Genomic DNA, 25,191 nt, shown 5'->3' on the forward strand with positions numbered 1-25,191 from the left:
TAATTTTGTTCTAGAAGTCTGGGTGGTGTTTGTGCAATCTAACAGAAAAGCTCCAAAAATTTTGAGCAAGACATATCCCAAATGCTGGTCACTTAGGCTTCTCTCACATTGTTTGCTAGCTGCAAAAAAAGTCATGTACGTGGTAAAGGTTCTTATCAATTGACAAGGAAAATGCACAATATTGCTAGACAAACAAACCGATGCATGTGTACAGTACAGAATGTTAAAACCTTCTAGCATTGTGGACTTGCATTTCATTGGAGTCCCCATGCTGCTGCAGTGGATTACTGTTATCCCATTTAGCCAGAAAACTGTCCTGAACCAAATTCCTTCGCTGCAGAAGAAACACTACTATTTGTTAATTAGCTAGTTTACATGTTAAAAAATTACAGTTCCAAAATATATCATGTCAAAGATAGTCACAAACAAGCCAGTAACAATTTTATTATTTCAATATATTTTAACATGTAGCGCCTGAAAAGTTGATTATGTACCCCCAGAAGGGAATATATAGTTTGTGAAAAAGAAAACTGTCAATCCAACACTAATGTCTAAAACACTAATTTTGATGGCTACACTGAAACACCTTAAAAGCTTTGACCAAGCTTTCTCTTCCCCATATTTATCTCACAAATAGGGCATCAATTGAATCACATACAAGTCCTAGCCAATACAACCAATGAATGAGAAAAGCTTGATTTTCTCATTTTCACATGAATCACTTGAGGAGGAAAAAAACCCAAGCACAGGGAAGAAAGCACACTATGCCAGAGCCGAATCAAACAGAGCAACGGATGGAACGGAGGAATCTCCCTGCTTTGTCTTTACAGCCACTTGGGAACAGAAGTAGATGGTACATCCTGCTCAGAATTACCACCCTTAACTTGGCTTCCAGAGTGGCTTCCATGACATGCATTACTAGACAGCATCGCCATTAATCTCCCACCATGCACCCTACCTTCTGGAAGAGAAATTGCCCCAGAATGCAGAGGGTTTGTAGGATGCATCAGTGTCTTGTGATCAAGTCTGCTCCAACTCAGTTGACTTTCCTTGCCAGCTCCCATCTTGGAGAACATATCTTGATCAACAACAACCTCTTTTATCTTCTCAGATTTGCTGAGTGCATAGTACTGGGCTCATAATCAAAATCCAATTGATTTTCTCAATAGAAATCAACCCAAACCACACCTTCAAGCCAATCCTAGGCTTTCACAACAAATCCAATCCAATTCTAGACTTGGACAAAGTGGCCAAAGTGGTGAATATGTTACCAGCGGACTTGGAAACAATAGAGGATATACGTTTGTTCATAATACCTTGAATATGTTATTATACTTATTGGAAGCCCACCCTTGAGATCCAATTGTTTGCATATTAGTCGGACAAATTTGGATGCCGGACAGTATCGCCTAATTGCTCTATTCCATCTCAGTAATTTCTCTCTCCTCTGATATTCTCTCTACCTGATCTATAAACTGAACGAAGGATCCCAAATCCTGTTGCTTTGAATCCGAGTTGATTTTCGTAAGAGCTTTGAACCGCTTTATTAGTCGGACAACATGCCTATACCATCTGAACTTTTGTCGAGTATTGCAAGATCTAATTCTTGTTGATCACTATTTTTTTCAATAAAAGCAACCGAACTGAATTACATAAACAAGGAGTATATAAAAGGTGCTGTGGCCGATACAAGATGAATGATGACAATGAGGAGCACACAGCAAATAAGACAGTATGACCCTGATAAGTAATACTAATGCAAAACAGAAAAGGTAATGAAGACACAGCTTACTTAAGTGGTCAGTAGAAGAAAAGCAAAGCTTCTGTGAAAAGCAAACCCCATATAACTGTAGGTGTACATCAAAGGCTGGAGCTTGCGGGCAACAATCCTTGGACCTTGGGTAAATCTGCGTAACATATACACAGGAGGATGAGTAATATATGGATCAAAAAGCACCATGGAGTTTGAAGAGCCAATACACTGAATGCTGAACCGAATATAAAAAACTGGCCCACGGTGATATAGTAAATGCAGAGGGTGAATGTAAGCACGATTATATCTATAAGAAGCATGCATTTGATAATAAAGCATTATGAGTAAGGGAGATGAAAGCGAGCCTGGATTTAGATTTAGGATTATGATGGTCCTGCACATGGAAACAAAAGATAATGTCAGCAATAAATCTTCAATACCCTATTCAGTTCTCCCAAGAAGCTATTTGATCAGATTGACCCCTAAGTACCAATCGATGTACCGACCTGCACTTTGACTCTTGTCGGGCACTAACAGATTTTATCACCCTTGATTTCTGTGGAACCACCTGTATCCCTAGTCTAACCACAATCCGATAAAATTATCTTGATTGGACCAATTGAGTTATTAGATGCTACTGCTTTGCAAACCTTGCATTGGACACTATCCATAAAGTCTCTACCAATCGAGAGCCTTGATCATTGAGAGGAACTCAAGGAGGCCCAAGGTGAACCTGCTAAATGACTAAAGTCTGTACCTTCAAAGAAGAGGACCCAAGCAAGACGATCCAGATCAAGACAATGCTGACGATCGACTTGCAAGCCCGTTTGCTACAATTTTTGCAGGCCAATGCTGGCATCTTCGCCTAATCGGCTTCCGACATGCCAGATATTCCTTCTTAAATTATTGTCCACAGATTGAATATCAGCCCTGAGCATTGCCCAATCCGGCAAAAGAAGAAGAGCTTCACATCGGATCAGCGACAGGTGATAGAAGATGAGGTATATAAACTTCTGGTGGTAGGCTTCATCCGAGAAGCCTACTACTTCAACTGGCTGGCGAATATGATGACGGTGAAAAAAGCCAATAGCCAGTGGAGGATATGAATCGATTATATCGATCTCAACAAAGCTTATTCGAAGAAGAGCTTTTCACTACTACAGATTGACCAACTAGTAGACGTCACTTCGAGACATAAGCTTCTAAACTTCATGGACGCCTTCTCCATATATAACTAGATTCGGATGGTGCCTAAGGATGAAGAAAAGACGGCATTCATCATCGATAATGGTTTGTACTATTACAAAGTATTGCCATTCAGGTTTAAAAAATGCAGATGCAATATATCAGCGCTTTGTCAACAAGGTGTTCAACCAAATCGGCCGCAACATGGAGGTATACATCGACAACATGCTAGTATAGAGCATTGAAGTAAATAGGCACATAGCTGACCTAGAGGAAGCCTTCGAAGAGCTGAGACGATATCGAATGAAGCTCAACCCAATGAAGTGCGCCTTCGGAGTTACCTCAAAAAAATTCTTGGGGTTTATGGTAATGCAGTGGGGATCAAGGCAAACCTAGAAAAGATTCGAGCTGTCCTGGAAATGAAGCATCTGACCTTGAAGAAGGATGTGTAGTGCCTCACAGAAAAGCAGCCGCCGTCAATCAGTTCGTCTCGAAGTGCTCCATCATTGAACTGCTGATCCAGAATTTCTACTTCAATGGTCATAATCCTAAGATTCTATCATTGTACTATTCACTTATCTTTTTTCCTTCCTAAGAACATTCCACATTGACTTGTTATCTCTGCTACTATTTTAATTCTGTCAAACATTCTCCATGGCCTCATGTGCTGATCCACTCAAAAATTTCAGCCTTTCAACTGCCAGAGTATCTTTATTGCCTGGGACTATCATATCTTATATCACCAGAATTTCTGGTCATTTAACTTGCTAGAGCATGAAAATCAGGATTTTGATCTTTCAATTTCATCAGGGTTTTTTATGTTTTCAAATGATCGGGGCTTGTCTTTCCTCTCCGGCACCAACCTTGTAATCTTTTTCTACATGAAATTTTCCTTCTGTAATCTTGTTTATAGTATGTTCTTTGGTATGTTGGAGTGCTCAATATGATTGCCATTAGACTACTAATATTTCTGTCTATGATGTTTCCTCATAAAACTGTGTTGTGTCAGAAGGCCGGTTATAATGTTTTATCAAAACATTATTTTACTGCACTGGATAATCCTAAGTTGAGCATTACCAGTATACTTCAGGCTTCAATAACATCTAAAATCCGATGATGCAAAGTTTTGACTTCACTGCATGAGAAGACAAATATGAGGTTCTCATCTCAGGATTAAGTGTTGGGAGTAACATGTTCAATCCTCTTCAATTCCAACTTCTAGTTGACCATATAACCAGGCATTTGGGTGATGAAAATGTATGCAGTTTTTCTTTAAAAAAAATTACTTAATTTTGGAAGCACTATTTGTCTTTTAACATGGAGCAGCAGAAAAGCATTGCATCTCAAATAGTTCGTGCTGTAATTGCTGGGAATGCTGTAATTATATAGATTTTAAAGTGCTCCATCATTTGTCATCCATCTGCTTGCACAAACCTCAAAATGATCAATCCTCCATCATCCAACCACCTACACATCTTATGCTTACACACGGATATCAAGGCACTCCATCCTCTATTATCCATCCATATGCATAGATCGCAGAGCACTCTGTCCTCTATCATCTATTTGTAAGCATAGATCTCAAGGGGCTCCATCTTTTATCATTTATCTACCTGCATAGATCTCAAAACACCCCATCCTCCACCATTCATCGAGTTGCATAGATCTTAAAGTACTTCATTCGCTGTCAATCTTTTGCCAGCATGGATATTAAAGTGCTCTGGCCTCAATCATCAATCCACATGTACAAATCTAAAGAGCCCCATTGTTTATCATCAATCCAACTGGACAGATCTCTAAACGCTCCATTTGTGATCCATGTGCTTGCATATATCTCTAAGTGCTTTGTCTATACTCCATGTGCCTGCATGGATCTCAAATTGCTCCATTCTTCTCTATCATCCATTCATCTATGCACATCCCAAAGTGCTCCACCCTCTATCATCAATCCGTTTGCACATATCTTAAAGCATTTATCCTCTACTATTCATTTGTTTGCAGAAACCTCATGGCAACCCATCCTTTATCATCTATTTGCTTGCACAAATCCCAAAGCGCACCATCATATATCATCATTCCACCTACACGAATGTTAAAGCTCTTCATTCTCCATTTATCCCCCTACATATCTCAAAGCACTCCATCTATCATCCATCCATCTATAGGGATTTCAAAGTGCTCCATCTTTTATCATACATCTACTTGCACAAATCTCAATGGTTGGTCCTCCATCATCCAACCATCTGCATGGATCTCATCCATCTGCACAAATCATAAGCCACCCAATCCGCTATCATTCATCCATCTGCACAGATCTCAAAGCACTTTGTTTGGGATCAATTTGCTTGCAAATATCTCTAAGTGCTTTGTCTATGATCGATTAGCCTGCACTAATCTCAAAGAGCACCATCCTCTATTATCCATTCATCCACACAAATCTCAAAGCACTCCACCCACTATCATTCATCCGCTTGCACATCTTACAACACTATATCCTATATCATTCATATACTTGTACAAATTGTAGAGTACTCGATCGTCTATCATCTATCTGTTTGTACAAATCTCAAAGCGCTCCATCCGCCATCATCCGTCTACATACACAAATCTCAAAACTCTTCATCCTCTATCATTCATCTACTTACATAGATCTCAAAGCACTCCATTCTTTATCATTCATTTGCCTACATGGATTTCTTATGGCTTCATCCTTTATCATCCATTAGCTTGCAAAAATCTCAAAGTGGCTTGTCCTCCATCCAACCATCAACCACTTCATAATCTATCATCCATCCATCTGCACATTTCTCCAAGCACTCTATGCTCTATGATCCATTCTCATGCATAGATCTCAAAAGACTTATCCTTTGTCATTTATTTGCATGCACAGATCTAAAAGTACTCCATTTTCTATCGTTCATCCACCAGCATAGATCTTAAAGCGTTCCATTCCTTACCATTTCATTTGCCTGCACAGTTCTCACAGTACTCCGATCTTAAATTTGGAAGCATACTATGATGCTTATCCAAATTAGCGTCATAAACAATAGTTTAAAAATTGACCAGGTAGCTTGAACAATAGACAAAGGTATAATTTTATGAATTCATCACACCTTGGATTATATCTAGGATTCCATTAAAACCCTTGCATTGCACGTGCAAATATGTAACATGCGACATGCAAATGAACTGTATTTAACATCTGAAAATCAAATGCATGCTACAGAAAACAGCTGCAGCAACCATATCATGCAAACTCTTATTGAAGAAAAAATTTCCTTTCATATCAAGGACACAAACACACTTTGGTGGCACCGAGAGATCATGGAAGTGCATCACTCCAAACGATGAACGCATGCAAACTCTTGATGGAATTGCTCGTAGAAACAAAGTCCGCATATGCATCACTAATGAGCTCACTGTCCTTTCCCATGTTTATCATTTCTCATGAAGCCAAAGCTTCTGGAAATGAACATGCCTATCCATAACAGCTTACTGAAAATTAAAAGGTCATGCAATTTGATACTGAAAACAAATTGTATATAACCTACAGTATATTTCTATACGCATGCACAGTGGAACATGTACACGAATACAAACCCAGAACACCAGATGCTGCAACAGGGCCCTCATGTAAACTCTAGCATGAAAATAATTACCTTGGATGAATGTAAAAAATTCTAAAACACAAAACAACTTCCATTTTGCATGAGGACATTGCTTGTTCACATGAGTAAATTTTCAAGACATCGAAGTTTCATAGGCTTACCACAACTAGTGGTTTGCACGATAAGCAAAATATGACATCAAGTAGGGATTACAAAATCAAGCATGTATTCATCAAACTTCCTGTCAGCCCTATCAGTAGTTTTCTACCAATTACATGAGCACAAATTTGTTCTTCCATGATTGTTTATGCTTTCTATGAGTGGATGACAATATACTTTGAAGAGAGGCAAAAAAAAAAATTACCTTATTGTTGTGAAAGTATCAAAGCTTGGACTATCACCCATGGATTTTCCATCTCCAAATGATGTATCAATATGTCTATCACCACTAGATTGCACTCGGTGCCAATAAGACTGCAAAATATAGTTTGAAGAGAAAGCCTGAACTTTGAAAGTAGAGGGCTGGCAATTAATTAGGATCAAGCTTGCACCACTGTTTACCATAGATATAAAATCACAATCCAACAGACAACTGCAATCCTAATTTGAAAGATTAAAATGTACAAAGAAAAAAGGGGGGCCTCTGGAAGCTTAATGAAGGAACTTTCCTCCTTATCCAAGCAAAGAAATGAACTTCAAAAAGAAATACGAAAAACTCCTTAATTTAAGAAACCAATCAGTAACTAAGCATGCAATCACACCATTACTATGCTCAGCAAGTAGATAATTAGCATTCAATAACTGCCTTTGTCATCCAAACACAAAGTGGGAAGTTGCAAATGTCATGGGATATATTGTACTGGAAACAATATTTGAAAATGGTCAATACTTTCTTTATTTGACAGAAGCAGTCAGAATGAAAAGTTCATTATGGGCTAAATGTAAATGGAGCAACCATCCGAGGATAAAAGAGTGCATATAAAAAAAAATCGCATATTATTGCAGAGAAAAAGGTAATTATTTAAAAAGGCCAAAATGACAATCAGCTCAAGTTATGCCTTTAGGTGTAGCTCCACAAAGGAGCCTTCAGGCCCTTGGGTGATGCTTTGTAAGACATCATACAGAATCATTCATGGATGGGGCATAATTGTGCCATAGTTTGCATCTCGTACAGTCAATATACATAATAGGCATTGATTATTTTCAAAACCAGTGAAAAAATTAGATCCTTTTCATATATTTACAGATGGCACAATTTTGATTCTGGAATTAGATTACCACTTTTCAAATGTTAACCTTCAATTTTGAATGAGAAGAAGAGTATCATAATCTCTCTCTCTCTCTCTCTCTATGTGTGTGTGTTCGCGTGTGTGCACGAGTGTGTGTGGATACAACAAGCCACCATATTACAATTAGATAACCATATAAAGCAGATCTATGTAAATTTTCCTTGCCCAAAAGGAAGATGTGAAGTGGGATTCATTCTGATAGATAAAGGCTGATAACAAGCCAAGATACATCAATCACTAACCAACTCTATCTTGGCTCTAAACAGTACAAGGTCCGCTCTACTTGAGTTTGGCTCTTCTAAATTTTGTAAGCTGAAGCTCGTCAAAACTTGTTGAGTTCCATGCAATGTGATTGTCCCTTGAGACATTGAGCTTACTGACACATGAAGTGTTATACCTAATAGCTAGAATCTTCTACCTAGGGTAATGCACCTGCTTCGGAATCTTGTTGGATCTCGAATCCACGCTTGCTTCCTAAGTGCTTTCCAACTAAAAGTGTTGCTAGACTATTAGCTTCCCCATACCCAACCTTGCACTTGCTCATGCACCTGCTCCTGATTCTGGCAACTGTCTTATAACCAACACTTTTGAAAGCCCATGTGCCTCTATCTTTAAAAACTTCAAAAACAGTCATAGTAGACAAACAATTGATTTTAATTCGCACAGAAAGCCACAGATGTGGGTGCACTATAAGATTCAGTTCAATAGGTAAGCATGTGCATTTAATGATATAGATTTCCCAAACTTGCCACACCTTAATTTCAGCTCGCCTGATCCTGACCCTAATTCAAGGCTTGAGCTTGGATTGTGAGCAGAATGTCTGATTATTAGAGCCCAACCTAGGAACCTAGATCACAAACAAGCTGAGATGGTTCTATCTCATTAATACACCTTCCAAGAAACCTTCTTAATGACTCAAAACCGAAACCTAGAATCATAATACAACTTTTCAACCACCCAATCCATTTCTCCAAAATCTGATCACCCAAAACTAACTATTACAACCCTCAATAATTCTGAGAACTAGCCTCCTAATTTCCATGTTGCGTGCTCATTCATTCAAAGCAATGAGTAACGATAAAAGAATTACCTTTAATGAAAGAAATTCAATTTTTGAAAAGAAGCAACAGGAGAAAAGGAATGGAAAACTTACCAAATAATACAAATATGAGAATGGTCCAGAGAATAGTTTGAATAGGACGGCCATACTGGATTTGATACTGAGACCTTTGAAACTGTCTTTGAACAGCTCCAAACCACCCATAGAGCTGTTTATCATAAGATTCATCACCATAACTACTAAGGCAGCTCTTACTTTTCTCATAGCATGCATCATTTCTCTATATGATGAACCAGAAAAACAGTAGCATTGAATAAAGCCACCACAATCACAAAAGCAATTACAAATTTTAAATAAATTATTTTTGAGGAAACACTAGTTAATGGGAAACTCCTCACTTGACTCAATCTATTGTTTTGTAATGGGATCAATTCTTCCTCTTGATGCTGAACCACACCTTTCCATTTCCTATAGCCATTTTTAGACAAGTTCATCCTAGATGTTGATTTTAAAGCCTTCGTTAAGCAAGATAAGCTGGGTATCTTTGGAGGGGGTAAATTTGGCCGTTCCTCAAATGATCTCCTCCAAGCTTCCTCATCAGAAACCGGAATCTTCCATACCCCAATATCAGCATTAGCATTTGCCGTCCTCCGGTGCCCCTGCACCTTCTCCTTCTCTCTTTCCCTCTTACCCAACTCATATGAATGGCAAAAGTTCTTCAGGCATTCGGCCCCTCCATTTATCCTCAGCTGATTGCCCCCGACCTTGACCTCTCCGAGAGATGCAACAGTCACCACTTTCTCTAGTTCTGGCAATGGACAGGACAAGAAAAGACCGAGCTCATCCCGCTCTCCTTCATCCAATTGAACCCAGGCCATAGCCTTTCCCTCCTCATGTGTCAATTCCCTCCAAGAATTCTCCACCAGCAATATCTGATTCCCAATCGCAGCAACAAATTGGCTATGCCGGGTCCTTGTTTCCTCCCCGGCCGAGCAAGCCTCATCGCTCGACCTAACCGCCCGATCCAACTCCTCCAGCTGCAAATAGTACCCAACAATGATCAAAATCTCTCCTTGATCAAGGACCATCACAAAAGCCCCTAGAATAAATCAAATCCTAGTTTCAAAATTTCAACTTTCGAAGTCACCTGCCATTTTGCAGTGCCGAGGGCCGTGTGAAGCTCCCCAAGGAGCTCGCCTGAGACGTCTTCGCCGTTGCCGGCGCCACTAGAAGCCGCTTTCCCCCCAGAAGCCGCTTTCCTCCCATAAATCCATTTCTATACACGGATTCCATCCTAGAAGCAGGAAATCGAGAGGTGGGGGACTAAGATCCTTCGACACCTTGGATTAGAGTAACAGAAGGTGAAAAAAATACAGAAAAATGGCACCTGTCGGCGGATTCCTGGACCTCCTCCGAGGCGGCGAAGAAGGGATCCTTCTCCCACCGATCGAAGCACGTAGCCATCCGGAAAACTCTCCCAAACCGAAAGAATAGAGGACCGGCTTTAGATCTCAGAAGAAATTTACAACCGCGACCCTCACCCTGGAGCCTGGTTTCTATGTTTTTATGATGGAAGGGGAAAGGAAGCGATCGGTTTCGGCTGGCCGTGTGTTGGGAATAACCCTGATCCGGATTTTGGACGTGAAAATGAAATGAAATAAACTAATGGACGACAAACAAAAATTAAAAAATAATAAGATACAAAAATCTATGTGGTTTAATTTTTAAGTTTATATCTACTGATGAAAGATGATCAAAAAAAATTTATAAAATAAAAATATTATAAAATATTTAAAATCATTTGTTCAAATACATCCAAATCACACTCGCTCTCCTAAGCTCATTCTCATTTTACTTGCTTTCCTCAAATGCCACACAAAATGGCCTTTATATAGCATCCATATCATATCTTGTAAGGATCTTCGAAGATCATATCATATCTATGCATATTCTTATCGTATCTATCCAAAAATCTTATCAAATCTTTTGCATATCCCACATTTATCATATAGATTAAATACTTGGCCACCATTTATTTGAAATCTTTGCAAGATCTTTCATATTTATCGTATGGGTTTAGGCATTAATTGATTCAAGATACAATTAACAAATGTCCACCTTGGCTTGAATTGATTAATTGTCATTGAAAAATTTTTCAATCATCTTCTCCAAAAATGTCCCTAAAAGCAAATCTCAATTTTGACAAATGCTAATCAAGTCCAAGCAATGCCTGAACTTGTTCACTATAAGAGTTTTAGTCATCATATCAGTTGGATTATCTGTGGTACTAATTTTCTTCACAATAATTTTTTTTTCAAAAGTAATATCACGAACAAAATGGTACTTCCCATCAATGTGTTTCGTCCTTTCATAAAATATCTGATTCTTTATCAAATGGATAGCACTTTGACTATCACAATGGACAACAGTCACTTATTGATTGGAGCTGAGTTCACCAAATAAACCTCTCAACCAAATAACTTCCTTTATAGTCTTAGTTACTACCATATACTCTGCTTCAGTAGTAGATAATGTAACTGTAGACTATAAAGTAGCTTTTCAACTGATAGTGCAATCATTGAGGGTAAACACGTACCTTGTAATAGATCTCCTTTTATCAAGATCACCTGCATAATTAGAGTCAACATAACCAATTATATTGCCTTTGCTCCTTCCAAATTCCAAACAAGCATTAGTAGTACCACGCAAATATCTCAAAATCTATTTCACTGCTTGTCAGTGTTCTTTTCTCGGATTAGACATATATCTGCTGATAACACTAACTGCATGTGAAATATCTGGATGAGTACAAACCATAGCATACATGATACTACCAACTACATTAGAGTAAGGAACATGTGATATACATTCAATTTCTTTATTTGACTGTGGTAACAATACAGATGAAAGTCTAAAATGAGCGGCAAACAAAGTATTTACAAGTTTGGCATTTTTTATGCCAAAACGTTCTAAAATTTTTTCAATAAAACTCTTCTAAGTTAGATATAATTTATCTATAGTTTGTTTCTCTGAATTTCCATACCCAAAATTTTCTTAGCTGCTCTCAAATCTTTCATTTCAAATTCACCACTCAACTCTAATTTCAACATGTTGATTTTAGATATATCTTTGACAGCAATAAGCATATCATCAATATAAAGTAATAGATAAATGAATGAGTTATCATTAAGTTTTTTGTAATAAACACAGCTATCATATTGGCTCCTAGAATAGTCATGTCTAATCATGAAAGAATCAAACTGCTTATACCACTGTCTGGGAGACTATTTCAAACCATATAATAATTTTTTCAACAAACAAATATGGTTTTCTTTACCTTTAATTTCAAAATCCTCAGGTTGTTGCATGTAAATTTTCTCTTAAAGATCACCATGCAAGAAGGCAGTTTTAACATCTAGTGCATTAATTTTAGATCATGCATAGCAACTAATGCAAGCAAGATATGAATAGAGCTATATTTAACAACAAGTGAGAAAATTATTGGAAATAGTATCCCAAAATCAATCGTCAGCCTGTTGATGGTTGTGCTCCTTTTGTATTAGTACATGAATTATAAATAAATAAAAGTTATTTTGATATTTTTTCATCATAAATGTTTCATCTTCTAATGAACTCCTGTGTTGTGGTGAAGTCCTTAGGACTATTTAGACTCGATAAAGGAGGATTTGTCGCTTAGTCCTTAAATCTGTTCGCGACCAAATGATACGTTGTTACCAAGGACGACAATGTTTATCGAGCATAGGTCGTTGCGTGCCATATGGGTTGGTTGTCCTCATAACCAAGGAGTGTGGAGACACTGGTATGGCATACAGGTGAGATGTAATGGTACATCTGCACTGAACGTGACCGACTCCGGAGCTATTTCTGCTGTCAAGATTTGCTCCGATGGGATATGGGTATAACTGTCCCTCCGACCTGAGACCGCCACGGTGACTTGCAAGTAACTCACTGTACTTTGGCACTGGACTACCTGAATTTCTAATTCAGTGACGGAAGGCTGCTGGGTGTAGTCAAGTACTTGACTTGTCGGTGCGTGTGTCAAGATGGGATTGACCACTCCAGTTCAGGAGCTGTGTACAGTCGTGTTTCAATTTAGCAAAACTTTGGCCAGGGTAGTCCTAGTGAGGAGTCACAGGACTGTTTGAGTTGAACACGACTCGGATGATCTCATCAGGGTTGACAGTTTAACCCTGAGTCATCCTAAACACAGGGGTCAAAAAGGATGAATTATACGGTAATCATATTCATGTAGGTTCTGAATGTTGCGATTGCGACTATTCGACCTATCCGGTCGTCGGATACCATTGCTAGATGGTCACTTCGATTAGTATAGGAATTGGTTCCTGTGCTACCGGCTTAGGTTCGAACCTGCGGGGTCACACACATTAGAGGTTCCTTTCTGATCTGATGGCTGATTATGAGTCTTATATGTTTGAGACTCTATGATTGAGAATTAGGATTCTCTGATCATGAGTTCCACACATTTTGGATACCGGGGTCAAAATTTTGAATTTCAAATTTTGAATTTGAAATTTGAACTCTTCGATCAAGGTTTCATATTGATGGACTTTGATACCCGATTGCCCATCGGATTTGGACTCAATAATTATAAGAGATTTTATTAGTAATTTGATCGCTAATTAACTTAATTTGATTGAGTAATTATTTTTGGATCAAGTCCAATTGAATTGGATTCAGTTGGGTTTGACCCGATTAGGTTAAGAGTTGACCTAATCGTCGAGATGGTTTGGTCCCTGATTTGATCAGGGGTTGGGCTTAGTCAATTTCTGATTTGATTAAGATTTTATTGAGCCTAATTAAGCCTAATTAAGTTAGGTTTAATTTAGTCTAATTGTGCTTAACCTATTTTGATTAGGTTGGTTCAATTAAGATCAAACCACCATTTGAATTTGAATCCCTGCACCACCTTAAATCTCTGTGCCCATTTGAATTCACGAGAAGAAACTTCTTGTGAATTTTTTCTCACGCAAAGCCCTTCTCACGCCCACTTTTGTGCACCATATAGATGGATAAAGCTGATTAGTTAACCATTCAAATTCAAAGCGTGTTTGAATTTGAATGGATAACTTATCTCTTTTGCCTTCAAGCTTATCCATCTTGTGCACCACATAATTCACACGAGAAAGAGTTTCTCGTGAAACCTTTCCACGCACAAAGCAGACTCGCACCTTCTCTTCTCACACCCAAGTGGATAGGGATGAGTTGATTTTAGTTTGAATTCAAATTTGATTTGAATTCAAATGTGTAACACTTGTCTTTATCCTCTCACGCGGATAAGATACGTTTTGAACTGTTTTAAAAGAGATAGGGAGCTGGGGCGTGCGTAGAAAAATTTTAAAAAAGAAAGTGGGGCGTGAGAAAGCCTTGTGCGTGAGGTGAAGGTTCAAAACCTTTTGAGAGAGAGAAAAAGAAAGAAAAGAAAGAAAATTGAGCGCAGAGTTTTTGGTGTGTACCCTAAGGTTTCTACCTAGGGTTCGGGAAGTGAGATTGGTGTGTCACGAGTGTCATGAGTCCATCAAATTTTAGAGAGAGATTCATCAACCTCTCAACCAATCGTGCAGACGATCCGGAGCATCCGAGGAGTTGGCACACATCGATCGAAGGAGTTTAATCAACATCAGCCATCAAAAGGATGAAATCACGAACTAGTATTCGTGAGGAACCGATCAGACGGGAGCTTCGTGTGGACGATCCGTAGAGGCTCAGACACTAGTGTGGCTGCGACGTGATGATCAGAGCCCTCCGATGATGATCAGATTGCGGTGATCGACTATCCGTAAAAGATGATGTGTTCTGAACATAGTACAGTAAAAAGTTTACTGTTTCAAATTTGAATTTCAAATTTAAATGCAGCTGTTGTACCATATTTAGATCCTAGTGTAGGGTTAATTAGTATTAATTAATGAGATTAATTAATAATTCTGCTATAAAATAGTAATTTTGAAAAAATTTTAAAATTACCATTTTGCCCCTCACTGAATTTTCGCTTCAAATGGTATCAGAGCATGGTTCTAGAATATGATATACATATGTATGTGTAGATTAAGGTGTAATCTATAAGTTCAAATTTGAAATTCAAAATTTAAAATTTAAAAATTAAAATTTAAAATTTGAACTTTGTTTGAAATTTCAAATTTGAAATTTGAAATTTGAAATTTGAAATTTAAAATTTGAAATTTGAAATTCAAAATTCAAAATTTAAAATTCAAAGATTAAAAATTCAAAATTTAAAATTTGATTGAAATTTTAAATTTAAAATTTGAAATTTAAAATTTAAAATTTGAAATTTGAAATTCAAAATTCAAAATTTAAAATTTAAAATTTAAAGATTGGAAATTCGAAATTTGAAATTTGGTTGAAATCTCAAATTTGAAATTTGAAATTCAAAATTTAAATTTTGAAATTGGTATATTTAGATATACTTGATCCAAGTAGCAAGTAATCTAATTGGGTTGGTTGCCATAGTCGTTCGGTCATAGGAGAAAAGTAGGGTTTAAAGGCCCTCTCTTCCCATTCGATGGGGTCTCCTATGGCAGTAGGGGTGCCGATGCAATTATATCCCATGCCGATGAAGCAGCAAAAGGACTTAATTATAAAATTTATCATGAATGTGTTAGATTAGATCTAAAAAAAATTTATGATTTATTTTGAGTTATTTTCTGTTATGAAATGAGCAATAGGATTGCTGTTTATGAATTGTGCTGACCCGTTTGTGAAATGAGTCAACACATTTGGTGAACAGAAAATAAAATCTTTCAAAATTTAAAAATTATTTTCAAAATGCCAAACCCTGACCCATCAGCCCAAGTACTTAATTAAAAGAATTAAGTGTTGTCTAGTAGGTCTAGAATTATGAATTAAGACCTAAGATAATTGCATAAACTTGTGGGTCAATGGGTTAGATGAATTAGGTCCATAATTGGGTTAGACCTAAAGTTAGCTTAAAAAATAGACTAAATAGAGTAATTGATCAAATCTAATCAAAAGTTGAATTAGATTAGGTCAAGGATACTCTAGAATCAACTTCAATAGTTGTAGTTGAATGGGTCCATGTCTTTAACTAGACCAAGATGGACTTAATTCATGGCTACGCGGTGGAGCCCTATTTACTAAGTTGATCAAAATTAAAACTAATGAACCGGTTGGTGTCTAAGGTAAGTTCGACAGTTTTGACCAGTGGTTCTTAAGTGAGAGCTACTCGCATTGATTCGATCATAGACAAGTTAATGGCAAATCCCCACCACTGATCTCACTTACCTGGCCAATCTGGTAAGTTAGATTTTGATTAGATCACTTGGTGATTAGAGCTCACCCATGTCATTAGGTAAATCAGTGTGACTGATTTAGGTGCTCCTAATGTCAACTTTAATTAAATCCTTTTTAATCTGACTTGGTGAAGTCAGTGGGAGGATTGAAATTGGTTGGATGATTTCTTCTCTACTATCCTTTAATAAAATCCTCAAAAATTATTAGGTCCCTAAAATGATTAAGTTATAATGATAACTAAGTCAATGCCTCCCATTAAGTGAATGATAATGAGTCCATTAGTTTAATGATCATTGGAGGCCCAAAGGCCTGGTGCTCATTGGCTAATGGAATTATCATTCATAATATGATAATTTGGTTGAGTCTTTCTGATGGTGGTTAGGTTGGCCGGCCAAAGTTGGGCCTGATCATTTATTGGTTTGATTCACCAAATTAAGTCATGTTAATGGTTGGACCTAACCAGATCTTTTTATTGGAGGCCAAAGCCTACTGATTAGGTTCTGGGGTAAAATCAATTACTAGAAGTTGTTTAAAGAAACAACTGATTAAGAACCTACCCATAGATGTACATGGGTTGACCAATCAAAGTTGGGCTCGTGTGTAGTCTGTGTGGATTCTAGTACCCATTAAGGAATTAAAGTAATTCTTCGAATTGGAGGTTGAGGCTACTAGTTCGTAAAAATATTGAGAAAAACTTTAGACTAAAGTCCAAGTCTTTAGTATTAATTTATGTACTAATAGAGGTCTGGTTTTTCTTTATACAGCTATGGCCACTACCCTGTCACTCCGATCATTATTAGATAATGACAAGCTCATGGGACCTAATTTCGATAGCTGGTATCAAAAATTGAAAATCGTCCTTGAGCATGAGCGAATCCTTTATGTAGTAACGGATCCAGCACCTGAGGAGCCAGCTCCGAACGCTAGTAAGGCGATCAGAGACACTTACCAGAAGTGGCTCAATGACCGCATCACCGTCCGATGTATTATGCTGGCAGCAATGAATGACGAGTTCAGCCGCAGGTTTGAGAACGTCCAGCCACAGGAGATGCTTCAAATATTGAACGACTCCTTTGGCATGCCTGACGACATTGAAAGGCACAAAACTAGTTGTGCCATTTTCAATGCTCGGATGAGGGATGGGGCCTCAGTCACTGATCATGTACTGTACATGATCGAGATGATTGAGCGCCTAAGCAAATTGGGTTTTTCTCTGCACGAGCAGCTCGGTAAGGATGCGATCCTTAATTCCTTGCCTAAGTCCTTCCTCCCATTCCTTACTCATTTTCGAATGACAAAGCCTGTAGTAAACTACCACGGGTTGTTGGGGTTGCTGCAGAACTTTGAGAAGGATCACCAACTTCATAAGGAGTCGGTGAATGTAGTGGGACAGTCTTCTTCTCATCGTCGATCCTTTGGGAAGGGGAAGAAGAACAAGAAGAAGAAGAACAAGAAGGTGTAGCCTCATGCTGGGACGGTTGCACAGGGTCAGACCAAGAAGCGCAAGCCCGACCAGAGCCAGGCAGAGTGCTTCTTTTGCAAGAAGCAGGGGCATTAGAAGAGGAACTGTCCTCAATATATTGCCTCCCTGGACCCAAACAGGCCGAAGAAGAAGCAAGGTAATTATATGATAACTCCTTGCAACATTTTCATTTATGATACTACTGCCTGGGTATTGGATACCGAAAGCCCTTATCATATTTGTAATTCGATGCAGGGTATGCAGGTCAGTAGGAGATTTGATGAAGGCGAGAGGTTCCTGAACGTTGGAGATGGAAGCAAAGTTTCAGTTCTAGCTTTAGGAATCATGAGTCTTGTAATCAATTCTCGTAATGTAATTCTGAGTGAATGTCACTATTGTCCAAGCTTTTTATTAAATATTATTTCTGTAGGCCTTTTGACCATGTACAGTTATGATTTTTTAATAAAAAAAAATATTTGCAATATCATTTTGAATGGTGTTACAATATTTGTTGGATAATTAAATAATGAAATTTACTTACTATCACAGCCTGTTAATATGGTTCAAAACTTCGGTAAACGCCCTAGAATAGATAATATGTCAGAAGTCTACCTTTGGCACTGTAGGCTAGGTCATATCAATAAGAACAGGATAAACTGGTTGGCTCAAGAAAGAATTCTTGAACTTGGTGATTGTGAATCACTTCCAACCTGTGAGTCTTGTCTTCTTGGAAAGATGACCAAGTCACCTTTTACTGGAAAAGATGAGCGAGCCAGTGAACTCTTGGGTCTGCTACATTCTGATGTATGTGGACCTATGAGCTCAAGTGCAAGAGGTGGATATTTTTACTTCATAACCTTTACAGACGACCTATCGAGGTATGGGTATGTCTACTTAATGAAGCATAAGTCGGAGTCATTTGAAATGTTCAAACTATTCCGAAATGAGGTAGAAAAACAAACTGGAAAGTGTATTAAAATTCTTCGATCTGATCGAGGAGGTGAATACCTTTCCAATGAGTTTCTGACGTATCTAGGGGAGAATGGGATTCTCTCTCAGTGGACTCCTCCTGGAACATCACAGCATAATGGTGTGTCTGAAAGGAGGAATCGGACCTTATTGGACATGGTTCGATCCATGATGGGGTTTGCTGGTCTGTCGATCTCCCTCTGGGGATATGCGCTCGAATCGACTTGTTACCTTCTAAATAGAGTTCCGAGTAAGTCTGTAGCCAAAACGCCATATGAGATATGGATAGGATGTAAGCCAATACTCTCGCACCTTAGGGTTTGGGGGTGTCTGGCTTATGTTAAACGTTTAATTACGGACAAGCTTGGATCTAGGTCTGACAAGTGTAATTTTATAGGATACCCAAAAGAGACCAAAAGATATTATTTCTACCTTGCTGATGAGCAAAAGGTGTTTGTCAGCCTTAAGGCAATCTTTTTAGAAAAGGAGTTCCTTAGTGAAGGAACTGTTGCCTTTAAGGTCGAACTTGACGAAGTTCGACAGGTGAAAAATCCGACATATGTTACTGAACCTGAACCGGATTTGATTAGATCAGATCCAAAGCCCATTGATTATGCACCCTTAAGGCGGTTTGGTAGAATACCACATCAACCGGATAGATACTATGGTTTCTTGGTCCGGGATGGCGATCCTGTCGAACTTGATGAAAATGATGAGGATCCGATCACCTACATGGATGCAATGCAGAGACTTGACTCTGAGAAATGGCTAGAGGCCATGAAATCCGAAATGGAGTCCATGAAGGTCAACGATGTGTGGACATTGGTTGACTCACCCGAAGGAGTGAAACCCATAGGGTGTAAGTGGGTCTTCAAGAGGAAGAGGGGTGCAGATGGAAAGGTGGAGACCTATAAAGCACGTCTGGTTGCCGAGGGATATCATCAACATTATGGTATAGACTATGACGAGATGTTTTCTCCTGTGGCAATGCTCAAATTCATTCGGATTATGCTTGCGATAGCTGCCCATCTAGACTATGAAATCTGACAGATGGATGTGAAGATAGCTTTCCTAAACAGAGAGCTGGACGAAGAGGTGTATATGATACAACCTGAAGGGTTCACATCCACAGATGAGTCTAAGGTATGCAAGCTACAAAGGTCCATTTATGGACTTAAGCAGGTATCTCGGAGTTAGAACATACGTTTTGATAGGACAATCAAAATGTATGACTTCGTTAAGAACGGAGAAGAGCCCTGCATTTATAAGTGGGCTAATGGTCCAGTAGTAGTATTTCTTGTATTGTATGTGGATGACATTCTCTTAATCGGGAATGATATCCCTGCATTACAGGGAATAAAGATTTGGCTATCATCACAGTTCTCTATGAAGGATCTGGGAGAAGCTTCCTACATCCTAGGGATGAGGATCTATAGGGATAGATCCAAAAGGTTGCTTGGCTTATCCCAGTCCACGTACATTGATACTATACTGAAAAGGTTCAGCATGGAGAATTTCAAGAAAGGCTATCTACCGATAGGCCATGGAATTTCTCTCTCGAAAAGGGATTGTCCGACAACACCTCAAGAGAGAGAGCGTATGGGTAGGATTCCATATGCTTCGACAGTGGGATCTATCATGTACGCCATGACATGTACACGACCAGATGTGGCATACTCACTAGGGGTAGTGAGTAGATACCAATCTGATCCAGGGGAGAATCACTGAAAGGTTGTTAAAACCATCCTGAAGTATTTAAAAAATACTAAGGATCAGTGGCTTGTTTATGGTGAATCAGACTTGAGACTTATTGGGTTTACAGACTCTAGTTTCCAGTCTGATCGCGATGACAGCAAGAGTGTGTCAGGATTTATTTTTACCCTTAATGGTGGGGCTGTCTGCTGGAAGAGTTTCAAGCAGCACACTGTGGCTGATTCAGTATGCGAGGCAGAGTATATTGCTACATCAGTGAAGGAACCAGATCTAGAGTTTCAGGGTTAGATCTTGAAACTTTTTCAAGATCATACAGCGGAAGACTAAAATAAATCAAAATTTATTTTCTAAGATCAGAAAATCCCTAGATCTAAGATCCTATTACATGATTATTATATGGCATTAAATCAAAAATTAAAATATATTTAAATATAGTATGAACTACATGTTGATCATATCAACATGTTTCTATACTACATCTAATGTATGTATTAAACAATAGATCAGATCTATTACCTTGCAAGTTAGACGCTCTAACCTCGCTGATCCGGGCTTAAGGATGATGTTGCAAGCCACACACGCATCCGGCCTCTAGGAGTCGTCCACACGAGCCCACGAATCTCGATCAGAAGTCCTGCTTCAGGAAATCAGCACAGTATGCTAGTACTGCGCTGATCCTTCTTTGATGGTTGATCAGGTGCCTCCTTCTTCTTGATTTGGACTCTTCCAAAGATGAAAAGTAGAAGGAGGAGTTTCAGATCTGAGATGCTCTCAGGAAACTCAAGATGGAAGGAGGAAAGATATGAAAATAAAAACCCTAGAAGAAGACCCTCTTCTTCTTCACGTTTTTCTCTCTAGACACCCAAACTTGCATCTTTTATATCTCCACGACCCAAAGGTATTTCTCTCTGATTTTTGGATGACAGAAAGGTCTCTCAAATATCTATCTCCTCTTAAAATTTCACGAAGAAACTCGTCTTATATAGAGAGATATGATAGAGTCCTTGTCTAGGTCAAACACCTAGTCAAGGCTTATCCAAACATGGCAAGTTAAGGGACGCCCAACTCTTGAGCACCTCCTCCATATTTTCGTGCATGGATCACCAGAAAAGGGTGTACAATGTAAACCCTAAAAGCCATGAAAATTCCAAAAAAAATTTGGATAAATTCGGTGCAAAATTGAAAGAGTTTTGGATTTCTAAAACTCTATCTCATAGAATTCGAAATCCAAACTTATTCCTTTTAGATTTGATCCAAATCACCTTCCATGTAAGAAAGAAGAGAGGAGACCTTTTGTGAACGTGAGAGAGATCTGGAAGAGGGCTTTTGTCGCACAAAATTAGTGGAGATTGGCGTTGAATAAGAGAGAGGGTGTGGAGAAGGCTTATGTGGCGCAAGGTGGAATCCTAGTCCTACTAGGATTCTGTCTCATGACTTGTTTTAATTTGGTTTCCCAAACCAAATCAAATCAAAATTAGATCAACCTAATTAAGATAGGTCTTAACCTAATTAAGAACCTAATTTAATCAGATTAAATTAGATTTAAATCTGATTTAATTTTCTAATCAAATTAGAAATTAGATTGACCCAAGTCCTAGTTGAACTAGGACTAGTTTTTTCCTTGCACTTGGCTTATCCAATAAACCAATTGGACTTGATCCAATCAAGCCCAAACCAAATCTAATTAAATCATATTTAATTAGACTTAATCTCAGCCCATTGGCTTAATCAAATTAAGCCAATTAGCAATCAAATTGCTAATCGATCCTCCTGCAACACTTGCACTGGGTTAAATGTCAATCGTATTGATTATTTAACCCTAGAATGATTCTTAATCGTTGATCAACCATCCGATCGGATCATGAACTCTAATGTGTGTGACCTCATAGGTCCGAACCTAAGCCGGTAGCATAGAAATAAATTTCTATACCAATCAAAGTGACCATCTAGCAATGGTACCCGACGTCCGGATAGGTCGAATGTGTAGAACAACATCCTTAGAACCCATGCGGATATAGTTTACATATAATTCATCCCCTTGACCAAAATGATCATAGGACACCCTAGAGCTCAACTGTCAACTCTGATCAGGTTGTCCACATTGTATTTCAAAATATCAAATCCATCTGATGGATTACCCTGGCCAAGGTTTTGCTAAATTGAAATACAGCGACTCATTCTTCTCCAACTCTTGGAGTGGTCAATCCCATCTCGATCACACTCTGACTTCGCAAGTACTTGACTGTGCCCAGAAGCCTTCCGTCCCTGAATTAGAAATTCAGTTAGTCCGGTACCAAAGCACAGTGAGTTGCTTGCAAGTCACTGAGGTGATCTCAAGTCTAAGGGACACTTATACCTATATCCCATCAGAGACATTCTCGACAGCAGAATACTCTGGAGTTGGTCACGTTCAATGATGATGTACCCTTACATCTCACCTGTATGCCATACCAGTGTCTCCACACTCTTTGGTTAAGAGGACAACCAACCCATATGGCCTACAGCGACCTATACTCGATAGAAGCTGTCGTCCTTATTAACAGCCTATCATTTGGTCGTGAACAGTTTTAAGGACTAATCGATAAATCCTCTCTTTATCGAACCTAAATAGTCCTAAGGACTTCATCATAACAACGGAGTTCATTAGAAGATGAAAGCTTATGATGAAGATGCCAAATATATTTTATTTATTAACAAATCAATTACAATACTTGGTTGCTCAACCGTCAATAGCTTGACGATTGGCTTTTTGGGACACATTTCCCAACAACTCCCACTTGTCCTAAAGCCACTCGGCACAGTATCTAATACCCATCTTCGACTTGTGGTTGTCGAACTCCTTTATTGCCAGAGCTTTAGTGAAGGGGTCGGCTAGGTTCTCCTTTCCGTCGATCTTCTGAAGGTCGACGTCACCTCGATCCACGATCTCTCGGACCAGGTGGAAGCGGTGCAAGATGTGCTTCATCCGCTGATGTGCTTTGGGTTCCTTCACCTGAGCTATGGTACCAGTGCTGTCGCAGTAGAGCAGGACTGGACCATCGAAGGAAGATGCTACTCCAAGCTCATTGATGAATTTCCTCAGCCACACAGCTTCCTTCGCGGCATCCGATGCTGCGATGTACTCCGCTTCACAAACAGAGTCCGCCACATTATGCTGCTTGGAACTCTTCCAGCAGATGGCTCCACCATTCAGAGTAAAGATATAACCCGACACTCTCCTGCTATCATCATGGTCAGATTGAAAGCTGGAGTCTGTGAACCCCACAAGTTTCAGATCTGACTCGCCATAAACCAACCATTGGTCCTTAGTATTTCTCAAATACTTAAGGATGGCTTTAACACTTTCCAGTGGTTTTCTCCAGGATCAGATTGGTATCTACTCACTACTCCTAGTGAGTATGCCACATCTGATCTTGTACATGTCATGGCGTACATGATAGATCTCACGGCTAAAGCATATGGGACTCTACTCATACGCTCTCTCTCTTCAGGAGTTGTCGGACAATCCTTCTTAGAGAGAGAAATTCCTTGGCCTATCGGTAGATAGTCCTTCTTGGAATTCTCCATGCTGAACCTCTTCAGCACAGTGTCTATGTACATGGACTGAGATAACCCAAGCATCCTTTTAGATCTATCCCTATAGATCTTCATCCTTAGGATGTAGGATGCTTCACCCAAGTCCTTCATGAAGAACTGTGATGACAACCAAACTTTTATTCCCTGTAGTGCGGGGATGTCATTCCCGATTAAGAGAATGTCATCCACGTACAAGACAAGAAATACCACAACTGGACCATTTACCCATTTATAGATGCAGGGATCTTCTCCATTCTTAATGAAGCCATACGTTTTGATCACCTTATCAAAACGCATGTTCCAACTCCGAGAAGCTTGCTTCAGTCCATAAATGGATCTCTGAAGCTTGCACACCTTGGACTCATCTGTGGATGTAAACCTTTCAGGTTGTATCATATACACCTCTTCAGTCAGCTCTCCATTCAGAAAAGCTGTCTTTACATCCATCTGCCAGATCTCATAATCCAGATGGGCAGCTATTGCAAGCATTATCCGAATAGATTTGAGCATTGCCACAGGGGAAAACATCTCGTCATAGTCAATACCATAACGTTGACGATACCCCTTGGCAACCAGACGGGCTTTATAGGTCTCCACCTTTCCGTCTGCGCCCCTCTTCCTTTTGAAGACCCATTTACACCCAATGGGTTTAACCCCTTCAGGTGGGTCAACCAATGTCCATACATCGTTGACCTTCATGGACTCCATTTCGGATTTCATTGCTTCAAGCCATTTCTCAGAATCAGGTCTCTGCATAGCATCCATATAGGTGATCGGATCCTCATTATTCTCATCAAGTTCAATGGGATCACCGTCCCAGATCAAGAAACCGTAGTATCTGTCCGGCTGACGCGGTACTCTACCGGATCACCTTAATGGTGCAGGTATATTGGGCTCTGGATCTGATCTAATCATATCCGACTCAGGTTCAGCTATTGGTGTCAGTCCTTCTACCTGTTGAACTTCATCAAGTTCAACCTTAGAGGCAACGGTTCCTTCACCAAGAACTTCTTTTCTAAAAAGATTGCCTTAAGGCTGACGAACATCTTTTGTTCATCAGTATGGTAGAAAAAATATCCTTTTGTCTCTTTGGGGTACCCTATGAATGAGCATTTGTCAGACCTAGGTCCAAGTTTGTCTGTGACTAATCGTTTGACATAGGCCGGGCACCCCAGACCCTAAGGTGTGAAAGTACTGGCTTACGCCCTGTCCATATCTCATATGGAGTCTTAATTACAGACTTACTTGGAATCTATTTAACAGATAAC

The 25,191-nt window shown here is 39.1% G+C and overlaps 1 pseudogene; it reads right to left on the reverse strand.

Annotated features, from left to right (window-relative positions):
* Positions 1-73: 73 nt before the first annotated feature.
* On the reverse strand, positions 74-10,525 carry LOC105034102 (uncharacterized; annotated as a pseudogene).
* Positions 10,526-25,191: the final 14,666 nt, after the last annotated feature.

Source organism: Elaeis guineensis, chromosome 6 (assembly GCF_000442705.2).
Source record: "Elaeis guineensis isolate ETL-2024a chromosome 6, EG11, whole genome shotgun sequence".
Taxonomy (NCBI): domain Eukaryota; kingdom Viridiplantae; phylum Streptophyta; class Magnoliopsida; order Arecales; family Arecaceae; genus Elaeis; species Elaeis guineensis.